The sequence below is a fragment of the Arvicanthis niloticus genome, chromosome 4 (assembly GCF_011762505.2).
Source record: "Arvicanthis niloticus isolate mArvNil1 chromosome 4, mArvNil1.pat.X, whole genome shotgun sequence".
Lineage (NCBI taxonomy): Eukaryota > Metazoa > Chordata > Mammalia > Rodentia > Muridae > Arvicanthis > Arvicanthis niloticus.
The window spans coordinates 83,426,007-83,438,443 of record NC_047661.1 but is presented as its reverse complement, the minus strand read 5'-3'; the positions used below and the strand labels follow the sequence as shown (position 1 = coordinate 83,438,443).

The following is a 12,437-nucleotide window of genomic DNA, read 5'->3' as shown; positions in this document are numbered from 1 at the left end:
TGTGAGGCACCATGTGGTTGCTGGGAATTGAACTCAGTACCTCTGGAAGAGCAATCAGTGCTCTTAACCACTGAGCCATCTCTCCAGCCCCAGACATGATTTTTAAAATAATAATTATGAAGACTGTGTGTATGACGAGTGTGAACATAGGCACATGCATGTGTGTGTGTGTGTATGTGTGTGTGTGTGTGTGTGTGTGTGTGTGTGTGTGTGTGTAGAGGGCAAAGAACAACTTTGTTATTTCTACTTCTACCGCCATGTGGATTCCAGGGACCAAAGCTACTGTGCCATCGCTCCAGTCCCCACAAACACAATGTTTTAGAGCAGTTTTGGAGATGGGGTGTGAGTTGGTGGCAGAATAGTTACATCCAACCCAGTCCCCACATGTGGACAACTTTCCATAGGCACCCCACATTAGAGTGTCCCATTCATTACCATTGATGGATCTACACTGCTACGTCACTGTTACTGGAAGCCAAGGTGAGAGCTTATTCATGGTGCTGTACATTCTAGGACTCTTTCATGGTTAGTCTTCTCCATACTATCAGAGAGAGCAAAGCTTCTTAAACTGAGTCACGGTCCCAAAGGGAGTGAGTTGCTGGGTGTAGGGGTACTAAAAAATTTGTCCAAAACAAAAGACTTCTGAATATATAAAAAGCAAAAATCCATTTGGAAATCCAACTCAGGGTGCATCGGAGGTGTTTCTGTGAGGGCGCCGTGCGCCGTATCATGTGACTTCCCTGTAGCACATGGAAAACAACATGTGCCCTGTGCATGCTGTCTGGCCAGGAAACACCAAGGGCTGCCCAGACAACTCTGCTTAACATAACTCTGCTGTTATGTTATGGATTGCAGTATAACGTTTTCTGCTCTTGGAGGAAATAATGGTTTAACTACAGAAAAGAGACTCAAGATGTCCCCACCGCCATCGCTCAGCATATAGATATCAGAGGCAAACATCACTGGCTTGTGTTGTATTGGGATGTTTCTTTGGAAAACTTTCTGTCCTGAGTTTGGGATTAGGAAAGAATTTCCAGCAATTTCTGGAACTTTTGTTGCACAGTGTTTAGTATGCATAATATTTATGCAAAGTGACATTCTTAGCATTGATTATAAAATCAAAATATCAGTGAACTCTGAAAAACCCTCATGGTCTCTCTTATGCAGTATCAAATATTTGGGTCAAGATTTAATCCTCTATGTAAAAATAAATATGCATATCCTCTCATTGGTATGCAAATTTGATTTAGTCTTTAAATTATAAAATAATATAACTCAAATAATTGTTTAAGATACATTTTATGATTTACTATCAGTAACTGATTAAGTTACCTGTTTTATATACAAATATACTCAGAATCACATGAAAATTTCTCCTGGAAAAGCAGTCATGATTAGAAACACACACACACACACACACACACACACACACACACACACAACCCCCCATCCCGTGGCAAGCACGGTTCTTAAGAAAGGCTGCAGGGGCTTGGGAAGATGGCTGCCGGGGGGCCTGGGAAGATGGCTGCCGGGGGCCTGGGAAGATGGCTGGTGATAAAGATCTTGCTGCACAAGCGTGAGGCCCAGGGTTCAGATCCTTAAAACCCACATAAATGCTGGATGGGCATGGATATGATTTGTTCCAGCCTCAAAGGAGAAGACAGGGAGATCCCCAAGGCAAGCTGCCTAGGAAGACTAGTTATATCAATGAGCTCTGGGTTTGATTGAGAAGTCCTGCCTCAGTAAGGTGGAAGGGGCATCAACCTCCTATCTCCATGTACACACACACACACACAGACATATATGTGTGCACACACATGTGAAGAATGGAAAAAAGGAAAGAATAGTTCTACTATCTTCAAGGGATATGTTATAAGAGGTCCCGTGGATACCTGAACCCTGTATATGTTATTTCTGGTTCCACATATTTATGATAAAATTTAATTTATAAATTAGATGTGATAAGAGATAAGAAGACCTAATAATAACATGGACCAATTATTACCCTATACTATCATATACATTCTCTCCACTCTTACCCCTCCTTAATGCATCTTTTTTTTTTTTTTTTTTAGATTTATTTATTTATTTCATGTACGTGGGTTCACTGTCATTGTCTTCAGACAAACCAGAAGAGGGCATTGGATCCCTATTACAAATGGTTGTGAACCACCATGTGGTTGCTGGGAATTGAACTCAGGACATCTGGAAGAACAGTCTTAACTGTTCTTAACTGCTGAGCCATTTCTCCAGACCCTCCCCGCCTAGCACATCTTATGGGCCAATGAATGGCTCAGAAGGCAAAGACTCTTGCTACCAAGCCTAAGGACTTGAGTTCAACCCTAGAACCTACACAGGAGAACTCCCACAGGTTGCCTTCTGACCTCCACACGTATGCTGTGGTGTACACACACAGATCATCTGCCCAGCTGATTTATTTTATATTTTTATGTGTTTGGGTGTTTTTCCAGCATGTATGTCTGGTGTCATGTGCATGCAGTGTTCACAGAGGCCAAAAGAAGCCATTGGATACCCTGGAGCTGGGTTTAAAGAAGGTTGTGAGCCACTGTGGGGGTGCTGAAAAATCAAACCCAGGTCCTCTGAGAGAAGGGCCAGCATTCTTAATGTCTGAGCCATCTCTTCAGCCCCTTCTTGAGAAGTTTTATGTCTATGTTCACAGGAACTATTGTGCAGTCATTAGCCACTGGTTTTGGTAGTGTGGTGATATTGGCTTCATGGAATGAAGAAACATTCCTGCTCAGAGACTAGAGAAAATTGGTGTCAGGGCTTCTTTAAGCTTTTGGTGAAAACCACCGGTTAATCCATTCAATCAGTTTATCATTGATTCAACTTTATTCATACACAAAATGTTCAGATTTCTCAGATTCTTCTGGCATAAGTTTTGGCAGATTCTCTCTTCCGAGGACTCAACCCCCTTTATTGAGGTTGTCAGATATGGACACTGACCTATTTGTGCTATTTCTGTTATTCTTTTAATGCCGGTAAGAACTGTGGTGATAACCTCCCTTCTTTTCTGACATTACTGATCTATAGCTTCTCTTCCTCATAGTCTGGTTTATGCATTTTACTGATCTTTTCAAAAAATCAGCTTCTAGTTTTACTGGCTTTCTCTGCTGATTTCCTGTTTATAGTTTCTTTGATTTTTCTTTCTTTCTTCCTTTTTTTTTTTTTTTTTTTTTTTTTGAAGATACAGGGTCTTATGGTGATAACCCAGGCTGACCTCAAATTCCTGGGTTCAAGTGATCCTCTACCCTCAGCCTCCTAAGTGTTAGGTATGGAAGAAATCAAGGACAAATGGTTAACAGAGGTGCCCATTAACATATCAGAGCAGACACTGGCTGCCAGACTCTCTCAACATCTCAAGTAGCTATTTCAGAGTCCTGGTCCCTCTCAACATTTCTGTTATTTTGTCTTTTTTTTTTTTTTTTTTTTTTTTTTTTCAGAGCTGAGGACCGAACCCAGGGCCTTGCGCTTGCTATGCAAGTGCTCTACCACTGAGCTAAATCCCCAACCTCATCTCTCAACATTTCTTATCCATCACATCACCTCACCTCTCTCCTCTCCCCACCCCACCTCCTCCTCCCCCTACCCTCTACTCTAAACCTCTCCATCCCCTGAGCGTCACTTCCCTCCCCCAGCTTCTCTTTCCTATAAAACCCCTGCCATTTTGGCCATGTGTGCTCTTGGTTTTCTTTAGTTTCCTTCTTTCTCCTCTCCCTCTCTTGCCTCCTTCTCTCATGGCTCAGCCTATTCCGATGGCCATGTTCAGTCTGGACTTTTCCAGATGCCTCTGGTTATTCTCTCCCTCATGTCTACAATAAAATCCTTCTCCTCAACCATTCCTAGAAGTGGCCAGGCCCTCATTTTTATTCATGAAGTAACCAGGGCCACAAGCACACACCGCTGAGTCCACATATTTCTTGTCTTTTATTTATTTGTTTGTTTGTTTATTTTTAGATAGGGTCTCACTATGTAGCCCCACTAGCCTAGAACTCACTATGTAGATGAGGCCCCTGTCTCTCAGTGCTGGGATTAAAGGCATGTTCTCATGCCCAGCTTCTCCTGTTGACCTTAAACTCAGCTCAGATGACTGATTTTACTATTCCTTTGTTGCCAAAACACACAATCAGGGCCATACTCCCCACCACGCCCCAACCCCCATCCACGCCAGCTTCACAGCGCTTTTGCTGCATCCTGCACATTTTTGTTTCATTTCAGATGCTTGGACATTTCTCACGCTACTTTATCTCTGACCCATGCGTTGTGGTAAATGTGCTGTTCATTGTACAGCTGTGTTGGTATTTTCTAGCTGTCTTTCTGCTATATGTCTAGTTTCTGTTTCCTTGCAGCCCAGGAGCACGGGCTATATGATTTCTATTCGTTTAAATGTATTAAGGTTTGCTTTAGAGCCCCAAAGGTGCTAGATCTCAGTCCTGTTTCTTAAGGGCTGTGAGCAGAACGTGGCTTCCCCTGCTGTTGGATGAAGTAGTTGGTTGACGTCATTGGGATCCAGTTGGCTAATGGTGTTGTTGAGTCTGTATCTGTCTCTTTCCTTAGCTTCTTCTTCAGCTTTCAACTCTAGAAGGATTAAATAGATTAACCTCAATTGTTTTCTTTACTTCTTTACTTCCTCCCTTCTTTCCTTCTCTTTTCCTCTCTCTCTTCCTTTTTTCCATGCTGGGATGAAACCCAATGCCTTAAGCACACTCAATTAATAAGCTGCCATTGAGTTACACCCTCCTAATACTCACCTCTTAGAAGAAGAACGAATTAATACAAAATATGAAAATCTATATTTTGGCCTAGGCAAATATCAGTTCATTCCATTGTCTTGTCCCCTCTGTCTGTGGTGACAGGTCATGAGACTTGAAAGACTCCTGAGGTGGAGTGACATCCCCTATCAAGAGTAATCTCTTATACCCACTGACTTCTGTTTGGGCAAGAACATGAACTGTGATGTAAGAGTGGAGCTGTCAGGGGTTCGTGTCCTTAGCTTTATTGTCTTAAACTGAAGTTCAGATTTCTTTGTTCTCAACATCCCAGAAAGGGAAGGGCTCAGGGTGACTGACAATCTGCAGAGAGTCTGCAAAGAAGGAAGCACCAGAGTGGTGTAGGCCTGTTAATATCTAAGGTTGTCACAGTAAATGCTACAAAATTAGTGTCTTAAAACAACAGATGTTTATTCTCCCTGGTTCTGGAGGTGTGAGTCTAAAGAGTCCGGGTGTCAACAGGGCTGGGATTTCTTTGGCACTGGGGAAGATCTGTCTTTGTTGCTTTCCAGCTGCAGGTGGCTATTGACATTCCTTGGAGATGCTTGACTTGTAGATGCATCATTCGAGTCTCTGCCTCTCTTCTCATTGGCAATACACATGCCTCTGTGTCTCTGTCATCTACACTTCTGAAAACACCAGTCCTTGGACCAAGGCCTGCCTTTCTTACCTAATTACATTGGCAAAGATCCTCTTTCTAAATGTAGTCACTAACCCAGGTACTGGACATGGCAGATCCTTCTGAGTGATAAAATTAAAACCATACTACACTGTTTATTTTTGTTGATTTTCTGTTTTGTTTTGTCTTTTTTGTTTTTGAGACAGGGTTTTTATATGTAGCCCTGGCTGTCTTGAAACTTGCTGTCTACCAGGCTGGCCTCGAACTCAGAGATCTGCCTGCTTCTGCCTCCCAAATGCTGGAATTAAAGGCATGTGCCACTACCACCTGGGGCCCCAGAGAGTGTTTCTGGGTCTCCCAAATTTGCCAGCAGAAGGTACCCACTGGAATGATCTGGGAGCCAGGACAGAACTAAGAGCAACTGAAGAGACCAAGGTGAACTTTGGCAGCATCCATAAATCTCCAAAGGGGGTAGTGAAGGCTCTGAGGAGTCAGCTCTGCCCTCATCTTCCCCTTCCCTCAGAGACGGTTTCAGAACTGATGTGTGAGGTACTTCTAAGTCTTTACCTAACCTAGCACTTCCAAATAAACGCTGTCAAATTGGTCCATTTGTCATTTATAAGATGCACTTTCACACTGTGCTCAATATCCCTTTCCTAGGCAGACCTTGGTATAATTCACCCCAGTTTTTAAGAGAGAGTGCTCAGAATTCTGCCTAGATTTATCATCAAACAGTTCTGAAAAGCTGTGTCTGATGCTGACCAAGGCCTGGCAGGAAGAGTTGCCACAGGCGCTGGGCTCTGGCATCGATCTGTGACTTCCCAGCGGGAGAACTTCAGGGGTGGAAGCCCATAGGCCTGATTGCTTTCTTAGATTAATATTTAATAGGGTGACCGCCCCATCTAGCCTGCCAGCCCAGATCAGGGCCACAAGCCAAGGCTTGGCCTTGCTGTGAGCAGGGGCTGTGAGGAAGATTTGGCAAAATTTTAATTAACTGAAGATAAACATACATGGGGAGCCTGAGTCCATTAGCTGCTCATGCCACCCAGTGAGGAAAGGCCTGGCTAATCACACACCGCAGCAGGTGAGGTGGCCCACAGACCTGCAGCGGCCGTGTGCTTTCAAATTAAAAAACATATTTTAAAAATAAATATGCGTGGGGGTCCTGGTGCATCATGTTGTTTCCTCTGAAAAGCCTTTGGGGTGTTAATGAGTGACTGTTTTCCATCTTTCAGCTCAGGAAAGCCAGAAACACATGCTCAGCATAATGGCATTGGAATGGTACTTCCCTGGAGGAGGGTGGACATTGGAAATCAAGCCAAGGGAACTCAAAGTGGAGACTTGTCCTGGAGTCAGGCCTGGGCCAGTTGGGGCCAGAAGAGCAGGTGAGACAGCGGTGTGCTGTTTGCTCACCTGGCAGGCGGCAAAGTTAGGATGGAAACTGGGTTTGTAATTTACCCACTCTTGGAAGGCAAGCTGGCTAAGTAGTGTGGCTGGGGCTTGAGGTCCCAGTATTCTAGAGGGAAGCACAGGTAAAATTTGCTTGGACAGGATGAGCTGCATTTACTCCTGACTTCCCTAACACCCACTGCTCTAAGATAGGGATGAAGCCATGTGGAGGACTCAGAGTTTGTGTTCTCCTGCAGCTCATGTCACAGTGACAGGAGGCAGAGGACAAACACTCAGGAAAGTATCACCCGGCAAATGCTTGGGGACCTGAATGACAGGAAGTACCTGGCTATGCAAAACTGGGAAGGGCATTCCAGGGAACAGCCAGTGCAAAGGCCCTGAGGAAGGTAGGGGCTTGATCTGTGAGAGTGTTAGAGAAAAGACTAGTGAGATTGGAGCTTAGTGAGAGAGGCACCGATGAGATGAGGAGAGAAGTAGGTGGATGCCGAGCTACTCTCTGAGCTCAGGAGACTGGGTTTTATTCAAAGAGCAGTGATCTCTGTGAAATCACTGACACAGAAGCTTCAGGGGGACAAAGGTGATGTCCTCCTGCTTTGTAATATTTGTCCACAGTATGTGAGGACTACTTTTTCTTTTCTTGAACTCTGATTCTCCCTATACTCTGTGGAGCCAGGCTTCAAGCTGTCCTCTGCTGACCCTGGGGCCTTTCGTGCTTCTCCTTCACACTGAAGGGGCAGGGTCTTTGTGATGCATAAGTAACATAGAGGTGGCAGTATGTGATGTTTGAGGCTAGGCTGTGAAAGCTATGCCACACGGCCACACAGAGGGGTTTGCATGGAGTAGAACCCTGTCCTTGGACAGAAGTGAGCCACCAACTTGTGAGTCAACTAAATGAGCCAGCTTAGAAGTGGGGTCTCTTACCCTTGTGACCGTGAAAGACCCGGATGACACATGATTGCAACTGAATGAGAGCTTCTTGCATCCCTGACAGAAATGACAAGAGGTGGTAAATGATTGACTGGAACTCGTAGCTCCTAGGCGATTTCATATGCAGCACAGATGAAACACATGCCATGAGGTTACTCCCGAACATGGTGGGACACAGCTATGAGGAAATCCTTACTAAGGGACTTTTCCTGTGGAGGACAGAGGATCAGGAAACACCTGAGACCAGAGCAGGGCGAAAGTTGCTCCTTGAGGATCTGAGAGATTCAAGATAATGTTCTTAAGGCTCTAAGTCTTATGTGATTCCTCAAGGAGGTGGTTGTTGGGTTTTGTTTGTTTGTTTGTTTTGTTTCTGTTACCCTGGGCTGATTTTACAGAGTGAAAAGCTCTTAAATGTGAGGGGAGGAAGAAAGGGGGTGAGGGATTAGGAGAGAGCCCCCAAAGCTACTTTAGAGAAGCTGTAGAGGGGAAGAAAAGAGCAGGCCTTTGTGGAAGGAACCAAGTTGGGCACAGAGCCCCGCTGGGCCTGAGCTGGGCTGGGTGTTACTAGGTAAAAGCTGAGATGGAGGGAGTGAGACGCCCAGTGGTTTTCCAGCTCCAGACACAATGGTTCTCCCAGCTCTTGGAGGATCTCAATTCTACTCAGAGTTCCATCTCAATTAAAAATGTAACATTTCAGTCGATCTTTTGCGGTGTAGTTTGGCATCATCCTCCTGTAACCTCCTCTTGACATGTTTGTCTGGAACTTATTTCTGCATTTATTCATTCATTGTGTGGGTGAGTGCATTCCTGGTGTGTGCGTGGGGAGGGGTGTGATTGCCATGGCATGTGTGTGGAGGTCTGAGGACAACTGGGAATTGGTTCTCTCTTTCTACCATGTATGTTCTTGGAACCACACTGAGGTTGTCAGGCTTGGTGGTAAGGTCCTTCACCAGCGGAGCCATCTCTCTTACCCTGGCTACTTATTTCTGTCATTTATTGATGCCATTCAGTTGGGGCCTGTTGAGTTCTTCTTTTAGAATAAGTTTCATTTGGAACTCCCATGTGTGCTGTGTGCTTGCTGTTGCAGTTGTAGGCTGACCCTGGCCTCCTCTTGTCCTGAGGCACTTGATAGAAGCACCAGTGTGCTGAAGACCAAAGACCCAGAGGGTCAGAGAGCCTGCTGCACAGCTTGATGATAAAGTGGCACTTGAGTGATTTCTTGCCAGTGTTTTTCCTTTACCCATGCTATAAATAACCAGATTAATCTTTTTCAGATACCAATCTCCTCATACACCCCTATGCATCAGTCCCCTGGGATGGATCTTTCTCAGATGTTAAGGTCAAAATTCCATCTCACCTTGGTCCCTGTGTGGCCTCTCAAACCCGGTCTGTTTGTATTTTACTATGTAGCTATTTCCTCCAAAATGGAACCATTCCCCTTTGAAGCAAGAAAAGAGGCTTCTAAGATTTGGGAAGTAAAACATACAAGGCCAGGAAGTAAATGAAATTTAAAAGGCTCAGGAAACTCCTGGAATTTAACAAGATCCCCAGGGACCCTCTCCAAGGTTGTGTGATCAGCAAACAATTGCTAAGAACAGCTAAGCCATTGGCAAGCTGTATCAGGAGCTCTGTGGTTATCCGCAGCCTTTGTAGGTCCTCCCCGACGCAGGCTGGGATTTTCAGGGATGCCACCTTTGAGTCATCTATGTTACCATAAGTAACTCCCATAAACTCACTGTGGCACCAAGCTAGACTTGGATGAAATAATTTCTTTGATATATTATCAATGCCCTCTCTGGGAGCAAATCAACATTTGTTCACATGTACCCATGTTATACCACATAGTCTGCTTGTCTCTCCTCTGAGGCTGCCCTTTCTCTACTTAAAATGATGTTTGTTCCCCTCCATGGATAATATTCTTTGAAGGCCTTCCTAGACTCTGCTTCAGAGAAGTCAACTTTCCACCCAGCACAAGACATTTTGCCTCATCTGCATCTATTAGCGTAAGTTGTCTGCATCCATGTGTCAAAGTCACAGAAACATGAGGGTTGGGGAGACTTGTGGTATAAGTTCTCATTGCATAGGAGAGGAGACTTGAAGTAGCTTGTTCAAGGTCCCACAATCCATTCCAAAGTCAAGTTGAGAGTCTAGATTTTTGTTCTTCCTCCTCTTCCTCTTTCTCTTTCTCTTTTTCTTCTTTCTCCCCTCCCTTTCCCCCTCCCCTCCTCCTCTCCCTCCTCCTCTTGTTGTTGTTGCTTTTCTTCTTCCTCTTCTTCCTCTTCCTCCTTCTCCGCTGCTGCTTCTGCTGCTGCTGCTGCTGCTTCTTCTTCTTCTTCTTCTTCTTCTTCTTCTTCTTCTTCTTCTTCTTCTTCTTCTTCTTCTTCTTCTTCTTCTTCTTCTTCCTCCTCCTCCTCCTCCTCCTCCTCCTCCTCCTCCTCCTCCACTGCTTCTCCTTCTCCTCCTCCTCCTCCTCCTCCACTGCTTCTCCTTCTCCTCCTCCTCCTCCTCCTCCTCCTCCTCTTCCTCTTCCTCCTCCTTCTCCTTCTTCACAGCAGCCAGGCTACTCACTGTGTAGCCCAAGCTGTCCTATATTTTCATGCCTCACCCTCCCGAATTCTGTAATTATAGATATGTGCCATCACACCAGGGTTGAGAGTCTAGTTCTCCAGGCTATGTTAACTATTCTAGTAGCCTCTTGAATGTAGACACTATCTCAAATTTTTTCAAAGACCCTATATATGGAGTTCAGTTAATACTCATGGAGCTGTTGATGGATTGTGACTGAGGATCAGAAATGCACCCCTCATCCCTTTGAGGCCAATCTAGACTCAGTACTGAGAAGGCAGGTTGAGAGGGACTCACCTTTTCAGATCCTGACTCGGAGGAGCATCTACAGAAAAGGGTTGAAAACCAGTGTCCCTTTCCCTGAGTGCAGAAAACCTGTGGAGTTCTAAGTGTCTGCATGTAGGAGAGTCCAGCACGTCTGGCTCAGTGCTTATAGCCAATTCTCCGAGCAAGCCACTTAGACTCTGGATTCAACTTTCTGACCTGCAACATTAGGATAATGGGATTAGGAAAAACTATAAAACTCCCTGTACCTTGGTACCCAGTAAATCATTGTTATTCACCTCTTTTTTATTTTATTGTGAACATTTTGAAAGAAAAAAATAACTTGCATAGTGAAGAGGTGTGATATATGCCACCAGACCCTGCCATTAACATTCTATTAAAGTGTTTCTATTTTTACTCATCCATCAGGCATCCCTCTATCTACCCATGAATCCATCTTATTTTCGTGATGAATTTCAAAGCAAACTGCAAACCAAAATAAACCCTTCTTATCCTAAGTCACTGCTGTCAGATGTTTTGTCATAGCAATGAGAAAAGTAGCTAATATAGAGAATTGGTACCAGAAGTAGGGTTGGACACTTTTCTCTTCAGCAGGTGAATCATTATACTTTGTTATTCTTATGTCTGCAAGCTTAGAGTCAATAACATGCGTTCTGATGGTTTGAATGAGAATGGCCTCTATAAGCTCATAAAATAGTGTGCTTAGTCCCCAGAGTGTAAACCGTTCAAGAAGGATTAAGAGGTGTGGCCTTGTTAGAGGAGGTGTGCCCCTAGGGGTGGGCTTTGAGGTTTCAAAAGCCAGGCCCACTCTGTCTCTCTTTTTGCTGTCTGAGGATGTAAAGCTCTCAGATTCTTCTCCAGCGCTGTGCCTGCCTGTAGTGCTGTCTGCTCCCACACTGATGATAATGGATTAAGCCTCTGAAGCCATAAGCAAATGCCCAGTTAAATGCTTTTCTTTATAAAAGTTGCTTGGTCATAGTGTCTCTTCACAGCAATAAAACACTAAATAAGACATGTGAATAGTTTGCTGAGTCTTAACATCTGTAATAACCTGGGCAAAACAAAGTCTCATGAAGCTCTATAGAACATTTCCACCAGGAAATTCACTCCTGCTCTTTCTCAGGTCCTGCCTCCCTCCACCTCTACAACTGTTTCCCAACCACCATTCATACTTTCTTTTCTGGAATAGATTACTGTAATGGTTCATTAGTCTTAGCTTGACTGGATTTAGAATTACCTAGGAGATATACCTTTTAAGATCTTTTTGGGCATTTCCAGAAAGATTTACCTGAAGAGAAGACCTACCCTGAAGGTTGGCAGCAACGTCCCCTTGACTGAGGTGAACAAGGAAGAAGAAAGAAGCCACTTACAACAGCATTTATCTCTTTCCTTCTTGGCTACCGATGCAATGTGACCAGTTGTCTCACTCCTGAAACCACACCTATTTTCTGTGATGGGCTATATTCCCTCAAACCATTAAATAAAATAAACCCTCTTGTCCTAAGTCACTGCTGTCAGATGTTTTGTCATAGCAATGAGAAAAGTAGCTAATGTAGAGAATTGGTACCAGAAGTAGGGTTGGTGCTATGACAAACCTGACTGTACTTTGTAGGTCTTTGGGATTGGTTTATGGCAGGAATGAGAAGACTTTGAGATATGGGCTGGAGAGGCCCTATAATGTTGTAAGCAGAGCTTAGTGGACCATTCTAGTGGGAGTTGGAAGGATCAAAATGGAGAAAAATATAAACAGTAAGACTTTGTTCATGAGGTTTCAGAGGGGAATACAAACTCTTATCGGGAACTTAATTAGAGGCCATTCGTGTTTTATTTTGGCAAATAAT

The 12,437-nt window shown here is 44.2% G+C and overlaps 1 long non-coding RNA gene across 1 annotated transcript; it reads left to right on the top strand.

Moving 5' to 3' along the window:
• The first annotated feature begins 6,321 nt into the window (after positions 1–6,321).
• On the top strand, positions 6,322–12,093 carry LOC143442086 (uncharacterized). The gene is made up of 3 exons (XR_013110001.1): positions 6,322–6,493; positions 6,645–6,794; positions 11,875–12,093. It is a non-coding gene; the product is annotated as an uncharacterized LOC143442086 (long non-coding RNA).
• Positions 12,094–12,437: the final 344 nt, after the last annotated feature.